The sequence below is a fragment of the Triturus cristatus genome, chromosome 2_2 (genome assembly GCF_964204655.1).
Source record: "Triturus cristatus chromosome 2_2, aTriCri1.1, whole genome shotgun sequence".
NCBI classification, from domain to species: domain Eukaryota; kingdom Metazoa; phylum Chordata; class Amphibia; order Caudata; family Salamandridae; genus Triturus; species Triturus cristatus.
The window spans coordinates 105,541,712-105,559,091 of record NC_140582.1 but is presented as its reverse complement, the minus strand read 5'-3'; the positions used below and the strand labels follow the sequence as shown (position 1 = coordinate 105,559,091).

Genomic DNA, 17,380 nt, shown 5'->3' with positions numbered 1-17,380 from the left:
TTCAACTGTTTACAGGAGATTCACCAGTGCTGGATCCAGGATCCAACACTGAGTAAGAAAAAGTAACAATAACACTACTTACCTGCTAAGTGAATTTTCTGCCATAGGATAACATTGGTGATTCTATGTGAAAACATTTCCAAGTGTCAACTTTTAAAATACAATAATATTCCTTAAAAATCACTACTGTAACCAAAATGCTTTTACTTAACTGTTTACAGGAGATGTCCATGGACTAAATCTAGGATCCAGTCCTGTGGTTAGAAAAGTAATCCATAAAGTAACTAATTGCATTTGACTAGAAATTCACATTGAGCTCAATGTTGCATTGTGTTTGAAATTGTGTTGCCCATTGCAACAACTGTAACTACTGTACTTAAACGTCTATTGCCTATTTGCAAAGTATTTATACTAAAGTAATTCATTCTGAGAAAGTATATTTTGTATTGTAATGTATAATGTAATGTATAATGTAATTAAAAAAATAAAATATCTAAAGATAAATAGTTTAACAAATGTAGTAAATCAGTATCAAAAAAATCAGTATAACAATTAATACATTAAAAATTGTCATTTACAAAACCTTTGAAATTCACTGAAAAAAACATAGGTTTCAGGCCTGATATAGTTAGGAATTAGCATTTAAAAAACCTTTTAAATCCACTGAAAAAACCATAGGTTTCAGGCCTGATATAGTTAGGAATTAGCATTTAAAAAACCTTAGAAATTCACTGAAAAAATCATAGGTTTTAGGTGTGTTATAGTTAGCTGGACATTTCACTCGAGCAAAACCATTGAAATTCCTCCGATATAGTTAATTGTACTAACTAAATCTCGCGCGCCCGCAATCCACTGCTGATGATGTCACATATTACATCATTCATGACATGGTCAGTGACATCACTGATGACATCTCAAATGACATCACGGATGACATCATCCACGTGACAATCAGATACACCTCATCATACACTAGTATAACCTTTCATCACTCACTGTAAAATACAGAGTGCCAGATTTAAAACCATTGACACACCAATACAAGTTTCTAAACACCCACTCAGTGATTCCTAGATCTATACACACATCTAATCAGTTACCTATAGATTCACTCATACATGCTGTCAATGATCAATAGAACACTATCAAATATACTTATACACCTATATCGACATTACACACCAGCACACATCCTAATCACTTATGAAGTCATCCTACTCACTTATGCAAACAATGGATCATACTTACTTTTACTTAGCTACACACTTATACAAACACCACTTCATCTATTCATATAGATAGTAACTGATACTTAGTGTGTTATAAAATCACTATTACAAGTATACAGTTATCCATACAGTCACTCTTACAATCACTGAGTCTTATGTATACTTATTTATATACAACTAAAACATACACTGTCTTTCATTTTTCTAGTTTGTTGGATATGTACCATTGAGACGTATATTTGCTCATCACCACACCCATAAAGATATTCACTCACCCAAACAACTGTTATAACATGTAGTTTTAACTTCATATACCTGCTGAATCATCTATTCACACATCTTTGGGCTGTCACACACCCCCCACTAAACCACACACACATTCACTCTCCCATACAAATACTCAGTTAACTTATCAATAACTAATAAAGACTTTCACGTAGCTAGTAACCAACTGGTGCAGCAGTTTACACAACAACTGACAAAGTGATACAGATATTCACACAGTTTAGTCACTATCCAATATATTTAGTGAGACACTATAAATTAGTCAAGTAAACAGTCAATCACACTGCTACTAAATCCCCCATCCAGATAGTTATATTTATATATCCACTCATTCTTCAATGCAAATTTCTATATATATATAATACATATTTCAATAACGAACCAAACCACATTCACTGGATGATGTCATCAGTGATGTCATCAGTGATGTCATTTGAGATGTCATCAGTGATGTCACTGACCATGTCATGAATGATGTAATATGTGACATCATCAGCAGTGGATTGCGGGCGCGCGAGATGTAGTTAGTACAGCTAACTATATTGGAGGAATTTCAATTGTTTTTTTCGAGCGAAATATCCTGCTAACTATAACACCCCTAAAACCTATGGTTTTTTCAGTGAATTTCTAAGGTTTTTTAAATGCTAATTCCTAACTATATCAGCCTGAAACCTATGGTTTTTTCAGTGAATATATATATATTCTTATACACTTGCTGTACCCTGCACCACTTCATTGTACATAGTACATAAAGAGTATGATATGCCATTCACAAAAGATTCGATCAATCAGAGCTCTGTTATATGTTGGTACTACATATGGAGCAAGGCAGACTCGAAATTTACAAAAGATGTTATACTCAAATGTCTAAATCTTGATAATCACCATAAGATCCCTTGTTTAAGCTATGTAAATAGATTGCCTACTGAGTTATTCGAGGCAGTAACTATTGCCAATGAAAGCATTTTGCGGCTTCTTAGAGGGAGATATAACTGGTTCTCATAAATCATAGGAGGAGCTTGAGGGAGAATAGTGAGAATGGCAAATCTTCTGTGACAAGATATATGTATACTTAGTCTCAGCCAGGTTTACCTAAGTACCTATCTTTAGTGAAAAACACTCAGCAGAGATTTTACCTGACACACTTTCTATTGGGTGTATTACATCAATTAAAGGCTTGCCATAAAAATCTTCTTGCACCAGGATGCTTTGAAATGGCTATGCAAACTAGAGAATAAATTTGTCTGTTATAAAGTCTCAGGGCCATATTCACAAGGAGCTATCACTGAATTAACGGCACATTATCGCAGCCAAAGTTGTGATAAATTTACCTCCCCATTCACAAGCTGGTGTAAACAGCCCACTAATAAGATATAGAGTGGGAATTACCGTGCCAAAAGCCGCGAAAAAATCACAACACAACATTCTCAATGACCAGCCACATCGGCGATAAAAACACAAAACATGCGATAAGGCGCGTTAGCACCAGGAAATCTACACCTGCTCTGACTTAGTGAAAAGTCGGACGGCAGCCTGCACCACAAAAGGGAGACCAGCCCAGGGCCACATCGGAAGGGCAACAGATGCCATGGAGCCACTCATCATGCGGCCCGGACACCCAAGAGGGCCACAACACCCACCGACACCACTCCAGGACCCCAACCCACACCCGGAACACTCTCCCCCCCGGACCACCACAGATGCAGCGCAGACAAAGACAGTGGACCCCAGGAAACGTGCCAGCCACACAGACCCAACATCTGACAATGTCACGATCCACCACAGGCTGAAAGGGACAACCATCCTATGCATCCCGACCATCATCGCCTAACAGTCCTATGGCACCAACACAGCGGACAACCAACATCCCACCCCGCACCAAGCTGCTGGCTTGGCTGCACCTGTTGGCCCCTGGCAACCCCCAACCAACACCCGCCAGAGTCGGAAGAGTGTCACAGCCAGCCACATCCAAGTCCCCCACACCTGTCCTGGACATCACCATCACCCTGGTACCCCAGTCCCCATAAGTCCAACACAATGTGCAGGTCACAATAGAGACCAAGCAAGGGCCATACACCCTAGCAGGATGCACGCACGTGTTGTGGGCAAACCACAGCACCCATGTCCTACCTGTGCCCCCTGGTGACACAGCACACAATCACCACAACAGAAAGCACATGTCCCACCCCAATGTGCAGGCAACAACAGAACACCGTGGAACCTCCAACAATGTCGCCTTCAAGTACACAGCCAGTGTGCATGATTCCTTCATCCTGCGACCGTCCATCATCAACCAGCGCACCCAGGATGGCAACAAGGGAAATGCATAGCCCCAGGGCAAGTTCAAAAGAACACCCCACTCACCTCAGCTCTGTGTGTGGTCCTCTTCCGGACAGCCCAATGTCTCTGCCAGGGCAGCGCCTCCCACCCCGCCACGAGGCTGACGCCGTCCTCTTGAGCGGAGTTGCCTGCGACGCTGTGCGCCTGCCGGACCCCAGCACATTAAACCACAAACCCGTCAGGGCCGCCCCTGCACAGCCAGGCCTCACTGATCACCTGCCAACACCGGCATGTGTCAAGGAGGGCCCACCACATGCCAGGGCAAGCTCCAGGCCCAGTCCCGTGACCTTGGCAGCCTCCTCAGACCATCACGGCCTCCATGACACAGGCCCGCTTTACTACTTTTTCGTTGACACACTCTACTGCACCTCAGGCCTACTCTTTGGCCCAGTAGGTCCCATATGTAAAACTGTGTGCTGAGTCATGAAAGGCAGTGACCCCAAATCCGGGACAGCGGCAACAGCACCAGGCCCCACCCAATCAGTGAGGCATAGTTCCATATGGGCTACTTGTGACACGTGGTGCCACTAACCCTGTTCAACGCCAGCCTGCGACACGTGGTGCCACTAACCCTGTTCAGCGCCAGCTGGCGATACGAGGGACCAGGACTACCCTGTGGAACAGTAGGTCCCACATCCAGCACCTAGGCGCAAATCACGAATGGCACAGTCAACACCAGTGGTCGCATGGAGAGGAGTAAGAGGAGGATGTGGCTCAATCCGGACAAAACCTGTGTCACATACACATAGGTGTCAAAACACGTGGTGCCACTGATCCTGAACTACGCAGGCTGGTGGGGCCATCCAACCTATGCCGACGATACTCGGTGAATGGCCCGTGCTAACCGCTGCCTCAGGCCTACACCACGGTCAGATAGGACACACATTTAGAACTGAGTCTTGATAACACCATGGCAGTGAACACCATTTAAGGCATAGGACAAGTCAATATACTCATTTCGATGTGGTGCCAACAAGTCTGTGCATGGCATCACAACCACACGTGTCTGTGGGCCTACGCAGACTACTGCCCTCGGCCTACGCTGCGCACGAGTGGGTCACAGATTTGGAACTGAACATCGGTTATTTAAAAGGCAGAATACATGTCATCGCATGCATGGAGAGGTGTAAGAGGATGACGCGTTGCAGTCTGGAGGGAACAAGATCATCGTTACAGATGTGATCGAACACTACCGGCAACTGCCCTTGCGTCACTAACTCTGTGCCTCGTCAGCCAATTACACGTGGCTGTGGGTCACTGCTCTCCGCTGCCTCCGGCCTACACTGTGGTTCAGTAGATCACAGACTCTTTATTATGCAATGGCTGAGTTCATATCAACGTACCGGCATCATCGCAGACAGCATCCCCTCAGCCTCGGTGCCACTAAGTCTGTTCTCTGACAATCATGGACACTCTCTGGTCAGAATTAGGTGGCGTCTGAGTCTATGGACAAGGGGGCAGTTTTCATCCTCATGTAGCTGATACCGAATTGCTGGTGGCAATGAGGCTGTCGCATTCCACTCCTCCATTTGCTGCTTCCGGACAAAATCAACCCTTTCGGCGTCATGCCCTGGAGGACACCTTCCACTGTCCCCCGAAACCCTCCACAACATACACCTCGGACATTGATGGTGACCCCCTCAGGTCGCATGGCCCATCTGACTGCACCGCAAGTCACCGTCCCGTGGCTGGGTGCCAGTGCTGGCCACTGTGCATCCGGGGCCACTAACTCTGTACTTGTCAGGTTCGGGAATCCTTCTTCAGAGATATTGGATGGCCCCTGAAGCGTTGGCCTTGGGGTCATCAACGCCATTTCTCTGTGGCCTCCAGGCCCAACAGCGTCCCACCAGGGCTCACACACAAAATCAAGTCCTGACCGGCCTGGACGTGGCATCACCGCAGGAGGCACATGCCACCACCGCAAGGACCGCCTCCAACAGCCATCTGCCACAGTCGACACGGTGGTCCTGACAGACTTACGGCGTTGCTCAGACCTGTCGTGGATGCCATCATCGGCCTGATATCCTGCCCAGCACTCCAGGTGCCAGTGACTCAGTGCACCTCAAGCCATTGTCCGTTAGTGATTGAGTTTTGAGCTGCAGAGAGGTTGAGCAGCTATGTCACCTCAAACAGTGTGGGGGCCCTCAGACGTTTATGGGGAAGATGATGCAGGTATGACACACCCAACTGCATCTGCATCAGGTATCTATCGAAGGGACACAATCCAAGACTTTTTCTTCACATAGGCGCGCTCATCTCTAGTGTCCCATCTCCAGTGCACTGCAACTCACGGACACTTCTGTTTGCATGTTGGCTGTCCTCTGGACTTTCTCTGGCTCCCTCCATGTTGCTCAGCAGTTGACTCTTTTATGCATGTGTTTTCTGTTTCTGTTGCACTGGTGCCTAATGTTCAAGTGGTTGCCAGCACCAGACATTCCATGCGGAAAGGCTTACACTCACCCCACATACATCCAGCACAGACGTCACTGTACATGTGGCCCTGCCAATAAAGGGGCTGGGCACATGTTCATGTAGCCAGTCCAACATGATATCTGCATGTGTCCCTGTGGTCTTATTGTATGCATGAGGGCCCTGGGCCCTATGCCATTACATTGTGCTGTGTACATTGGATGCAGACATGTCACCGCAAGCAGCGGGTTGGAGCTTGGACATGTAGCTTTGTCTTCACCCACTCAATTTGTAAGGGGAGTGGCCAGGGCCGTCATACGCAGAGCCAACATGTGTGTGTGACTGCTATTTGAGCCTGTGGTTTTGTATTGTGAATGTGCATCTGCATGTGCATGTTTCTCTATGGCAGTGTCGGTCTCCTTAGTGGGGTGTTGGTGGCCCCTGAAGGGTGATAGACACCTACGTATGTGTCCTGGTTCGCATTCCATGGGTTTGGCTGCCACCCACACCTGTTGGGCCACCTCCTTTTGGTGTGCAGGAACATCGCATTGGGGTGCGATGTGTGGGTGGGTGAAGTGTCGTGAGCCAGCTGTGCTTGCGGGTGCTTCCTGCTGTGTGGTCTGTAGCAGGCTCGGGGTTCTCCTCTGAGTAGCTTGGCTGTCCGGGTCCTGGTGGGGAGTTGCATGGGATATCCATGTGCTGTTGTAGGGCATCGGTGTCGAAGGTGTGGTGGTCCTCTCCGGCATCACTGATGTGTTGTATTCGGTGCTCTGCTGAAGATGTTGTGTGCCCCTCTGCGATGTAAAGGGGAGGTGCGTATTGACTTTGTGTTGACATATATGTTGGCGCATTGTGCAGGTTTGCATGCAGACTGTATGTCAATGTACATTGTGACTGTTTGGGGGTGCTGGATTCCTCTGCGGGACAGGGTACATATGGTCTACATGACGGATGTGAGGTCGTACGCGTACATTTCCATTTCACAGTTTCCGGCTCTGTCAGATGTAGTAGGCATGTTTCTGTTCATGTGCGGAGCCAATTGTGTCCTCTGTTCTGCAGTGTCTGCTATGCGTGTTGTTCCTCGTTGTCGTTAATGTGGGTGTGCTGTTCATGCTATGTGTGTGTGCTGCAGTGTGCCAAGGGGATCGGGGCCATGGACCTGGGTGATTGTGGGTGTGCAGTGTGCTACACCTCATTGTGCATGTATGCCATTGTGCCCACTTCCCCCGTCCCACCAGTCCCTGTTCATTGCACTCCCTGTTGATGTTGTGTCAGGTCCTCTCGAGCTGTGTCCGTACTCCCTATTCCTTGCACCGTCTCCACACTGATGACTGTGGCCTGGGTTTCCTTCAGCTCCTCCGGTGGTGCTGGACTGCCACCTCCTGTCGCCGTTGCCGCCTTCCTGTTGGCAGCGGGTTTGTGCCTGGTTTAGGTAGTCATGTCATGCCGGCGCCTCTTGGCCTCCTGGATTGGCCTCCTCTGCACTCCGACTGCAATCCAGGTGGTCTGCTAGTGGGTCAGTTGTTGGTAGTGTTCTGTCACCTCCGTGACGCTGGTCTTGTTTTCCTGCGTTCTGCACCCCGTCTTACCCTCCCTCTTTTCCTTGGCCTTCCTCGACCCTGTTGTTCCTTGCTGGTAGTCTGTGGGGATTGTGGGGTACGAGTTGGCCCCTGTGCTGTGTCAGGGTGCATCCATGTTGCTACGCACTTTAGATAGTGTTTGGTGTATTTTTTCTGTGGTTTTTATGGTGCACTGTTCCGCGAGACGCATGGGATTTGCAGGCCTGTGGATCGTTTTTGCTAGTTTTTGTACCGTGGTTGGCCTCATCGCATTTTTTTTGCATTCGCGTATCGCATTTATGTGGCGTGGCGTTGATTTTCACGCAGACTTTTGACGACTATAGCATGCTACCACCTTGTTGTGAATTCCACGTTGACACAGGGTTATTTTCCCGTGATAGGCTGCAATATTGAAAGTTGCTTAACGCTACTCTTGCAGTAGTTAACACACGTTCTTGAGAATATACCCCTCAATGTATATCACATACGTTATTGTTAGCAAAAATCTACTAACAGAACTGAATGATTTGAATTATGAAAAATAGACCTTATGCTACTTTGGTTCGTGGAGGACATATTTGACTGAACTTTTTGAATAATATCTATGAAATGGACTTTAATGGTATTTTAGGATTTTAGATTATATATTTATGTTTAGATTACTACAGGATGTAAATCAGATCAAGACTATGATTGTATAATTGGGTAGATTATCCTGCTTAATGTATTACTTTTCATAAGGTATTTATGTGAAGTTTTTAAACAGAGTATATGTATACTGTTTTTATGGTTAATTAATCATCTGAACGAAGATTTGATAATTATGGTATGACCAAATATTGGCCCAGGCGGATTGACAGTTTTAAGATGTTTATGGTAACTCCGCTTCATTCCGGTTAACATAGCAAACATTTTGAGGCTTTTGTTGTCAGGGATATGCTGAGAGTACCTATTTGTCCATATATAGCTACCTTTTGCACTTTATATCTTAAATTTATATATATGAATATCCACGTATTGTTTTTACATGTGCTTTTATAGTCAATATTGACCGAATAAAAATATTTTGATTTGATTGAGATATATATGATTTTTGTCACTACTACCTCTATTTGTCAAACATGGGGTCAGAGTACCTCTACCCTGACCCCTTATGTCACTATGAAAAATACATTTCAGCACCAGGAATCGTCCCCGATACATAAAATGGCAGCTGCAACTTTCTGTTCAGGTTGTGGCTAGCCAATCAGTGCATTACCACTGGCACGCGCATTCTCAAGTTCCCACGAAAACATTGCGATTTCACTGCGAAATCATAGCGAAATATCCATGGACAGAGATATCACTATACTGTTTGGATTTGATTTCACAAAAATTACTGAACGGATTTGCAACAAATAAAAAAAGCACAATCTGCGTAACTACATCTACCTTTTTAATCAATAAAATCAATAGAGCAGACGAGTTTCGGCTAATGCCTTCCTCAATGCTCATATATATAAAAAGCAGCCCCACATGAAAATAATTTAAAAAAGTAAAAATTATACTCATTGGTGGAATCATTCTGTGGAAAAGAGTCAAAGGACTTTCATTCTGGTATGAATACTCAGTCCAAAGTAACCGCCATATTGCAGATGCAATACTTCAAAAGCAAATACAGTACTTGTTTAAATGAAACATTTGATCGTTTATACACATAATTAACCCGAACTCGGGAACCATGCAGGAGTGTCATAGTACTTGTTATTTCCATTTCAACAAAGGCCCCCGCGGTCGCAGACGGCTCCCCTCCTGTTGCAGGAGCCGACATTGCTTTCACACTCAGGCAACTGCTGGAAATGCAGCTACTTGGGTGTGAAAGCAATTCTGCTCAGCTTCCAGCAAAGGAGAGCATTTATAATGCTGTCATTTTCTGGAGGAGGAGTGTTTGATGAGGCTTGGTGGGAGTGGTTAATCTCCCTTCAAGCTACTGCAAACAGCTATGTCCCGGGGGTGGACACCCTGGGACATAACAAGAGCTGGCCTTGAGGGTGGTGGTCCCCAGGGCCATCTATGGTTCCAGGAGGGGGGCATTGTGCCCCCCTCCTTTGTTATTTGTAGGGCCTGCCCCAGGGAGGTGGTATCCCCAGGGCAGAGAACGTACTGGGAGGGTGGGCCGTGCAGCACCCTCCCAATTTTTTCAAAACAAGATGATCCTGGGAGGTGGTAGTGCCCAGGGCCCGGGGAAGCCTCTGAGGCCCCCGACTAAAATTCGATCATGGCCCCGAGGAGGTGGTGGTTCCCGGGGCCAGGGGGTGCCCAAGACATCCCCTCAAAACAATGCATTAGCCAGTGAAGGGGGTGGTCCACGGCACATGGAAGGGTCAAAGAGGCCCCCACGATTTGTTTTGCATGTAGCCCCAGAGAAGTGGGCCTGGGGTTCCAAGAGGCCCCCATTTTAAAATAAATAAGACCTGAGGAAATGGTGATCCCTGGGATTAATAAGCCCCAGGAGTAAGGGCACATGCGCCCCCTCCTTTATTATGAAAATGGCCCTAGAACCTGGTACACATGGGTGCCGATTACTAATGAAGAGTGGGAGCCCGCACCTTATTTTTTTTCTTAATTTTCAGTGGGGGCTGCAGACTCATCACATTTCCTGCTGAATTCTTTTTTAAAAAGCATTTTATGCCCTGCATGGTCCATGTGGGACCCTCCACAATAGACAGGAGTCATGGTATTTCTACCCTACCCCCTTTCCTTTCTTTTTTTAAACTTTTTTTCTGGGTCTCAGCTCAAGCTGAGTCCCAAGATGGCTGCCAACACGTCCTGGTTTTTAATGTTGGCTCCCAATTAGATCTCAGCATAATATCGGGGGGGGGGGGGTTGTGGATCCTCCACGTACCTATATATACAATTGGAAATTTCTTTAAATACCTCCACAACTGCTGAACTAATTTACACCTAATCACAAAAAGGCACTTCCCTTAACCAACATTTACTTTTCAGCTCAATTTGGTGTAATTCCATTGATCAGTTCGGGTTATAGTGGTGCCTAAAGTTCCTATAGGAATTGACATGGAGAATACGCAGTTTGGGACCACCCCTTTTTCTCGAACCCTGTTTGACGGATCACCCTGAAACTTTCAAGACAGCAGCTGAAGTGAGCAGCAAACTAGTTTTGAAAACTTTGCTAGGATTCGTCAAACGATGCCAAAGTTATTGGCAAATGAAAAAACACTCTTCCTATGGAAACTACATCCTAACTACAACTACCTAAAGGTGACCACCGGTAGGTAATATGTATGTATATTACGGAGTGGCAGTAGCCACTCTATAGTTATAGTTAGGGTTACCAGAGATAGAAATTCCTCGGATGATTGACCCTTAATAATTTTGCGCCCATTTCACAATTCTCCACAAAGCTTTCCAGACCTTTTTTTCCTTTTACATAGATGGATGATAAAAGGTTTCACCGTGATTGGTCGAGGGGGAGCAAAGAAAAAGGGGGTCCCAAAACAGGTTTTGACCCCAATGCATTTTATATAGACTATTTGTTTTGGACGTAGGGACAAAACAGTGGAACAGATTGTAATGACATTTCACAGCAATGTACATTAGACTGCTTTTTGCTATTGCAAGTGATGTTATGAATGGTTATGAAGTAATAGGGGCCAAAGCTTAGTGATAGCTGTAGCACAATACTACTAAAAGTAGCAAGGAAGCCCAAATTACTAAACTGCATATGTAAAGTTTCGGATTTACTACTTTGACAACTGAAAGACCCATTTAAGGTTACATGCTAATGGAAGCCAATAACCAAAGACATAACAAATAGAATACATCATAATCTACATAGTTTTTCTTTGCATGATCTCTGGTTCACTAAGTAAAACTGTGCTCAACAAGCCAATCAGAAACCATGTTCCTTATGCACTCATGTGCAACAAAATAATAAAAGTGACCTAGCCATGAGCTACACAACTATTGTATGGAGGACATGATAATTGACCACTAGGGAAAAAATGAATATACTCAATTTTTATACCAACTATCGGCTTTCATTAATTTTGGAATTCATATGTAGCATTATACTACTTTAAGTAGCAAGGAAACCCAAAAAATAACTAGACTGAATATGTAGATTTTCAAAATTACTACATGAACAACTAAAAGACATATTTATGTTCTCATGATTACAAATACAGTAGATAAAAAGAAAGAAGTCACATTAAACCTGATTGCCACTCTAGTTACAGCTAGAATTCCCAGGGATAGGAATTTTTCAGATTTCTGCTCCCTAATAACTTTCCACCAATGTGACGAATCACCACAAAGCTTTCCACACCTATAGCATTTTCTACTTTTTGGGATGTAATTTTTTGTGGTGATTCGTTAAGGGGGTGCAAAGATAAAAGGGCATCCCAAAATGCATTTTTCCACCAAAGCATTTTCCATAGACTATTGTAATCAATGTAGCACGAAAACGGCTGAAAAGATTTACATGACATTTGGCAGCATTATATATTATGGTGTGCAGATAATCCTATTTGGGTACTGCAGGGTAGGTATTTTTTAAGTCACAAGGAATTTGGAATTAGTCTGTGACCACTCCAATGTACTCCACTCCACAGAATGCTATTACACTCTACCCCACTCCACTATATGCCACTTCAGTCTACACAACTCCACTGTACTCCACTCCAATGTACACTACTCCGCTATACACCACTCCACTGGATAACACTTCACTGTACGCCACTCCACACTACGCTATTACACTGTACACAACTCCACTCTATGTTAGTCCACTCTATGCTATTACATGGTATGCAACTCCATTCTATGCTATTTTAGTATATGCCATTCCACTGAATGCCACCCCACTATACGCTACTCCATTATATGCTATTCCACTCTAGGTCACTCCACTGCACAACAATCCACAGTAGGCTATTCCACTGTATGCCACTACAGTGTATGCTACTCCACTCTGAGTCACTCCATTCTCCATTCTACAAGTATGCTACTCCATTGGACACCAGTCCACTGCGATCCACTCCATAGTATTCCACTACAAATTACACCACTCCACTATATGCCACTCCACTGTACGCTACTCAACTATAAGCCATTCCACTCTACACCACTCCACTGTATGCTATTACACTGTATACCAAGACAATATAGAACACTCCACTCTATGCTAGATTCTCTATCCTACACTATTCCAGTGGTAGCCACTCCACTGTATGCTATTACACTCTACCCCACTCCAGTTGACACCACTTCACTGTACGGCACCGCACTGCATGCTACTCCACAATACGCTATTTCACTTTATGCCACTCCACTGTACATCACTCCACTCTACACTATTCCACTGTATGCCACTGTGCTATATGCTACTTCAACTCCACCCTACTTCGCTCTGCGCCAGTCCATTGGACGGCACTCCACTCTATGCCACTCCACTCTAAGCCACTTTACTCTACGGTACGCGCTTCAGTCTACAACACTCCACTGTACTTCACTTCACCATATGCTATTCCACTCTATGTTATTCCACTGTATGCCACTTGACTGCACACTATCACACTCTACCCCACCCTACCGTATGTCACTCCACTGTACAATACTCCACACTACTCTACTCCACTCTACATCACTCTACTGCATTACACTACTGCACTACACGCTATTTCACTTTACGCCACTCCACTCTACCTATTCCACTATATGCCACTCCATTCTACAACACGAACTGTATGTTATCTCACTGTATGCCTCTTCACGGTATGCTACTCCACTCTACATCAATGTAGTGTACTGTCCTCCACTCCATATAACTCTACTCTACAAATCTCTACTACACTGTATGCCACTCTTCTAGACTCTACTGCACTCTATCCTCCTACACTCCACTGTTCACATTTGTACTCAACTCTATGCCCATACACTCTATTGTAAACTCTGCAATAGTTTTCATCACTGTGCAACACAGCATTCCACTCTACTGTATAAGAGGCCACTCTAATTTATAAAAGTTTGCTTGACTCTATGCTATTCCACTTCAATGTACACCACTCCACTCTACTCTAATCTACTATATGCCACTCTACTCTTCTACACACCACTGTACTCTATTTCACTGTAAGCTAGTCCACTGTATGCTACTCCACTGTACACTAATCCACTCTAAGCCACTACAGTGTATGCCACTACAGTCAACGTGGTTCCAATGTACAAAACTCACCTTCATTCCATATATCTCCACTCTATAAATGTCTACAACACTTTATGTCACTGGGCAAAGCTCTACTCTACTCTATCCCCATACACTCCACTGTCCATCTCTATACTCCAATCTGTGCCGATACACTTCATGACACTTTATGTCACTGGACAAAGCTCTACTCTACTCTATCCCCATACACTCCACTGTCCAACTCTATACTCCAACCTGTGCCGATACACTTCATTGTAAAATACTCCATTGAACTATACAACACTTTTCCATACTCTATGACACATCACTCCACTCTACTGTATAAGACCGCACTCACATAAATAACAGTTTACTACCTACACTACACCACTACAATTAGGGGTGGGCGGAATTTGCGTAATCGCGTTACGCAAATCTTCGCGAAACGGTAAAAAATCTCCGCGAACACGCAGAAATTCCGCGAACACGCGGAATTGCTTGTTCGCGATACTTTTTTCCTGTTCGCGATCCCTGTTTGCGTGCTCGGGGTGAAATATCTTGCGAACACGCATATTGAGAACGCGAACAAGCAAAAAATTTCGCGAAGTCGCGGAGCGCAGATTTTTGGGTAATTTCGCGTTCTCCGCGGAACGCGAAATTACCCAAATTCCGCAAATTCCGCGAACGGAACGGAATTTACCGCCCAGGCCTAACTACAATCCCCTCCATGCCACTCTATTCTACGACACACCAATACACGCTATTATACTGTACTCCACACTACATTATGCACTCCACTCAACTCTACTGCACTGTAGTAGACATTCACCTCACTCTATGTTACTGTACAAAAATCCACTCTACTCAGTTCCACTCTTTGATACACTACTGTACTCTGTGCAATTCTACTCTACAACACTCTATGACGCTGCATGCCACTCTCCAAAACTTTAGCCCATTCTATACCCCTCCAATCACTGTAGGCCACTGTACAACACTCTACTCCACTCTAGTGCACTATTCGACACTGTGTGCAACTCTTAGTTTGCCACTGCACCCCACCTTACTCTACTCTACTCTATGACACAGTACTCCACTGTGCCCCACTTCTCCATTCTATGCCACTTTGTGCCATTGTACTCTATAACAATGTATGCCACGGTGTCGGTCGCACCCTAATTGCCGGTACAGGACCGCCGCACCACCGGCGGTTGGTCCCAGCACCGCTAGGGTGGTGGGCGGACTGTAGTCCTAATAGTGTCATTCCGTTCAGCTGTTTTGGCGGTAGCTGTGTCTAATTTTCCTATGAAAAATTGCATCAGGAACACATGTTTTGGGACCCCCTTTATTCTCACCCACTGCTTCACCGATTATCACTAACCTTTCAAGTAAGGAGCTGATGTGGATGAGACAATTAAAAAAAAGTTTTGTGAAGATTGAAAAAAAGGCGCCAAAGTTATTAACAAACAAAAAATCTGTATTCTATGGAAACATTGTCCTAACTATAACTAGCCAATGGCAACCCACTGGTACTTTACATCAGACTCCCCGCTACCCCTTCCCCTTCCATATTTCAGCAGCACTACAATTGCACTCAATCTTTCTTTCCTTAAGATTTTGCTGACAAAAAACAAAACAAGATCAGAAGGCAAGGAGTCTGGATGAGGACTGATTACCATGACTTTGAGGACTTTGAGATATGGAGACTCAAGAAAGCAAGGTTTATTTAGCAGGCATAAGAAGAATTGTACCTAGGGTTGTGTCTCATAATGTTGGCTAGTTGTTGGGCCGCAGTTGTGAGTGTTTGAAGCTAGAGAAACAGATCTTGATTGATCTGCAAATTTACCCCGTGAAAATATCCAGATAACCATTGTAAGCCTCTTGAATTAGGGATCCCTTAAATATGTTTTTATGAATAAATGCCAGCTTTTCAAGCTTTTTTCCCCTAAAAATGTCTTCCAAAAGAAGCAAGTTGTTTTATCCTATGTGTTCAGCACAAAAGGGGAAGTCAATTAACTAAAACATGTCTCGGCATCTCATAGTCATCTGTAAATGCCAACATTAGTGTGGCTCAGCTATGTGGGCCCATCTGTGTCTGTGCAAAACGTCAATTAATTGAGGCAATTCATTCAGTTAAAGCACTTTAAATATGTTTATTTTTTTTGTCAGGGATTGCCCCGTTGTGCATGTTCACCCCCAATTTTTAGGTTTTGCTTGAGACAGCGCATGAGCTACCACTTGTAATGGGTTTTTTTTGCCTAAAAAGGACTTGGAACTTGTCCATTGCTTATCCTTCATTGGTTTCGTTGTAAATCTCATTTGCCGACTCCTTATTGGCCATCATGTGCTGGTTTCACTTTCTCTTTGTTCGTTTCTCCTTTTCGTGGAGCTTCGGCCAAGAACTGATTGATTCTTTTTGATTAGTGTCCAGTAGTGGCTGCTACGGATCAGGAGTGGTGTAGTGGGGGTAGGTGGACGGGGAGAGGGACGGAACAAAATAAAATTTAAAAAAAACACTTAACTGGGTGGGCCGGCCGCCGCCTCTTCTGCGTCCTCTTCTTTCTGTCTCCGCCAGCTGCAGGAAGGAGCAGGAAGCTCCCAGGCTCACCATAGCCAATCACAACGCTGCAATGCAACATTGTGATTGGTCTGAGCGCCGAACCATTGTGCTCAGACAGGGACTGGAAGGCTGTGCATGTTCCTCACCAGGCTGTGTAAAGCAAGCCTGGTGAGGACGATGCAAAGTCTGCAGCCTTGTCTTACTAAGGAAATCTCACTTACCGAAAATGTTCACTGGGCCCTACACCGAGCACCATCCAATTGGTGTTGATGACCTCCTGAGCGCGAACTCTGGACTTTTCTATCACAGAGATTTTCAGGCCTTCATCTACAGCCTCACGGAGACCTCATCATTCATCAAAGTGTTGTTGATAAGCCCATTTTTTGATCCAGCTTGCAGCCTTGCCCATCTGAGAACTCTACCATCTTGAAAATGTTCTATGTGTGAAGGAAACTTTCCAATTGAGGTGAATCCATGCAGTGTATCTACCCTGCCGTCCATCACAGTCAGTCTTAAACCTTACCCTTGTACGAGCCTAACACATCCAGTTGCCAGTGGTTGGTGTGTCGCACTTTTGTTGTGATTTTTGTTTCAAATTTTAAAAATTCATATCTTTGTTTCCCATATTGGATTTCTGTTGTTTCAGTGTCATTTGGTTCATTAAAATATTCAATATTTTTATACATTTTTATTTTGTTGTGGTTTTCAACTTTTTAACTGTTTTAGTATCTTTAAATGCTTTACACATTTTCCTAAATTAAGCCTGTTTGTTCTGTGCATAACGACCAGGGTTTGAACTTAAGTCTAAATT

At 44.5% G+C, this 17,380-nt stretch overlaps 1 protein-coding gene across 1 annotated transcript in view; it reads left to right on the top strand.

Annotated features, from left to right (window-relative positions):
• LOC146861954 (N-acetylneuraminate-9-phosphate synthase-like) overlaps positions 1-17,380 on the top strand; it is a 296,132-nt gene that overhangs the window by 238,331 nt on the left and 40,421 nt on the right. The window lies entirely within an intron of this gene.